Genomic DNA, 3,077 nt, shown 5'->3' with positions numbered 1-3,077 from the left:
AACAGAGGGCAGCGTAGAGGTGCAGTCCGGGGGGGGGGTCTGGAGAGGCAAAAGGGCGCTGGAGAGACCGGAAGCAGCAGGTGGCCTCGGGAACGGTACCACGAGCAGCAAAATTCTTCGTCGCTGTCACCGGTACACCTCGAAAGTACCAAAGCCTCGTGGGGAGCCTCCCTCGGGCAGCAGAGCCCTGCACTTTGCTGAATATCGTCCCGAGGCGCAGAGCGGTTCCGGGGCCGCACAGTCCTGGAGTGAATACCCCCGAGGAGAACGGGGTACGCAAACCAACCAGCCACTGGAGCCAGAGAGCTCCCCAGAACAAACGTCGGGTGCAGTCCCCAGTAAAACACCCCCCATCCTGGAGCAGCAGAACCGCCTGCGGGGCACCGATAGCCCCTGACACACTCGAGAGCTGAATCAGACCCCCTCCCCTCCCACAGGCAGCAGAGATCCCGCTCAGCAACAGGGAAGCTCGGGAGCAGGAGACAGCCTCGGAGGCAGCGGAGTGCATCGGGAGTAGCAGAGACCTGGATCGGAGACACCGGAGCAGGAGAGAACCCCGGGGCGGCGGAGGGTGCCCTGTAACCTTGGCTGGGTGTGAAGGATGTACAGATAACCAGGCTCCCTCGGATCGCCTTTGCGTGCCGGGAGAGTACGTGTCGCAGAGCACCGGTACCCACCGCCCGTCCGTGCCGGTGGCGGCTTTATTCCATCTCGTACAGGATGCGGGCACGGATGGATGGCACTGCTGCACACCCGTGACTGCACTCATCGCCGCAGGTATGTGCACAGCATCCCTCATTCATAGCAGAACGGCCGCAGGCACCGACTCGCTCCCTGCAGCTTCTTTGTGGACGGAGTTCATGTTGTCAAACGTGTGTGTTTAGCTGAGATAGACGGGATGCGTCCTGCACGGTGGAGCCAGAGCTGGGGAAACATGCGCCGATTCCGGCGCCCTGTGTGTACATGCACCGCATGCCGTTTCAGGGTCGGCTGCAGGGGTCCACCTGTCCTAGCCTGGTGCTTGCCATGTCCCTCAGGGTACTTCAAGGTGCTCCGTGCCTGCAGGGCTCTGTGGCTGGCAGGTCAGGTCGCCTGTGTTGTTTGCATGGGCTGTAGAACAGACAACGGGGACCTGGAATTATCTGGGTGCAAGAACTGGTCAGAGCCACATGTGTTGCTCACAATGCACTTTAACGCGAAGGACGTGCGAGACACGGGGCATGTTCGTTACCATCGGACTTGTGATGGGCTGTTCTGGGTTTAGACATATGAACCGCGTCGCGCTCACCCAGTGTGTGGACAGTGAAAGTGCATGTGTGTGCTGGATGGACTGCTCTGTACTGTGCATGGCATGGTTGGCTAGCGGAGACGTGCTCTTCAGCACCGTGGACAGCCCCCTGGTTACCAGCCTCCAGAGGGACCGCCACAAGCGCTCCAGCCCTGACCGGCCCGGAAGCGGCTCGTGCCTCCCGCGCGGGGGTCCTGGTGCCCGAAGTGCCAGGAACTGAGGGGGTCGTGGAGAGTGTGGTGGCCAGGGAGCGTGAGGTGAGGGTGCGGGAGGTGCTCAGTGTGACCGACGTTCACAGGGCTGAGGTAGTAAGGGTGGCAGGGGTTCACAGGACTGAGGTGCAGGTTCACGGAGCCTGAGGTGGTGGTGCGTGAGGTGCTCGTGTGGCCGCGGTTTACAGGGCGTAAGTTGCTCAGTGTGGCCGGGGTTTACAAGTCTCGAGGTGCTCAGTATGACAGGGGCTCACAGGGCAATGTGGCCTGGGTCCACCGTGCGTGCAGTGCCAGGTTGACCGGTAAAGTGCGTGAAGTGATTACCCGAGTCGGCACTACGTTAAGTGTCTGGCGCGGCACGGCTCGCTAGGTGATCTGGGCGCCAATACGCGCGGGGCTCAGGGCGGCAGGGGTCACGGTGATCGCAAAGGCGTTGGTATGGGTCGCCCTGCAGAAGTGACTCTTCAAAGTATAATAAGGGGGTTTGGCGAGAGAGGTGTCCCAATTTCGGGGCTGTTGAATGGTAGGTATAATTGTGCAGCTTTTTCGGGGGACTCTCCGGTGCCCCATGAGCGGCTTGAGAGACAGTGCGGATTCACTAGTAACAGCCTGTGAACTCGTGCACAATAGTGTTACCACGACGGATTACACTAACATACACCTTAGAATACCGTCAATTTCTCTTAGATAGCACCACACAACTCTCAGGCGCCCCCCCCGTATTCATCCTCCGCAGAGTTACACGTGAGCCTAGAGGATGCAGTGCGCAAACGGAAGGCGCTTCACTTCTTGACAACAACATTTTCACAATTGCGCATCACTGAAAAAAGCCCGAAGAGGCGTTAACGGATCAATGCCATTGAATTGTGCGGGGATTTACACTGGCTCACGGTGCAATCTCCCAGAAAATATCCACTTTCAACAAAACAGAGGCTAACTTGTTCAGAAGATAGTGAGGTGATGCCGTGAGGAAGTGGCGACACGAATGTCCCTTTGGTTGTCTTACACACACCCGTGTAACCACCAGAGACAGCACGGCGCCCATCGCTTTCACTAAAGGTGCACACACAAAGATGCTCGCACACCTGCTGTGGTAAGAGCACTGTGTGTGAAACCTCACAAAGCATAGTTTATTGCCAGCACTGCAGTAAACTGCTGATGTGTAGATCTGCTTGATCAGGAAACACGTATCTCATTTCTCGCTTTTTAAAAATAATCTTTGATGCATCTTATCAGAACGGGTACCTTTTTGTTTTGTTTCAGGCGATATTATTTTACATAGCAAATGCATACGTCAGAATTAAAAATGACACGTCATAAATTGTCAACGAGCACGGGCCATGCTCGTGATTAAACTACCCCCCTCACCAAACGAACACGCGCAGTTCTTGGCTGGATACTCACACTGCATAAAGAACATATTTACTGCAGGGTTACCCGATCATTCTATACTGGCCCTGTGCCGTTATCCGGTGAAGATCTGCAATCAAGCCTCACATTTGCATTCAGAGATGCAGGGGTCGATGTTAAACTAGACCGTGACATGAGGTCTCGCGGCTCGCCCCCCTCCACCCCCA

The 3,077-nt window shown here is 56.7% G+C and overlaps 1 protein-coding gene across 1 annotated transcript in view; it reads left to right on the top strand.

The window, feature by feature from the left end:
- The first annotated feature begins 275 nt into the window (after positions 1–275).
- The window catches only part of GRM5 (glutamate metabotropic receptor 5), a 418,371-nt gene continuing 415,569 nt past the window's right edge, over positions 276–3,077 (top strand). Inside the window, exon 1 of the mRNA XM_086936081.1 lies at positions 276–777. The gene's annotated coding sequence lies outside the window, so the exon portion shown is untranslated. The remainder of the gene's footprint in view (positions 778–3,077) is intronic.

This window comes from Lissotriton vulgaris, chromosome 8, assembly GCF_964263255.1.
Source record: "Lissotriton vulgaris chromosome 8, aLisVul1.2, whole genome shotgun sequence".
Taxonomy (NCBI): domain Eukaryota; kingdom Metazoa; phylum Chordata; class Amphibia; order Caudata; family Salamandridae; genus Lissotriton; species Lissotriton vulgaris.
This window is presented reverse-complemented; position numbering and strand designations above follow the sequence as displayed.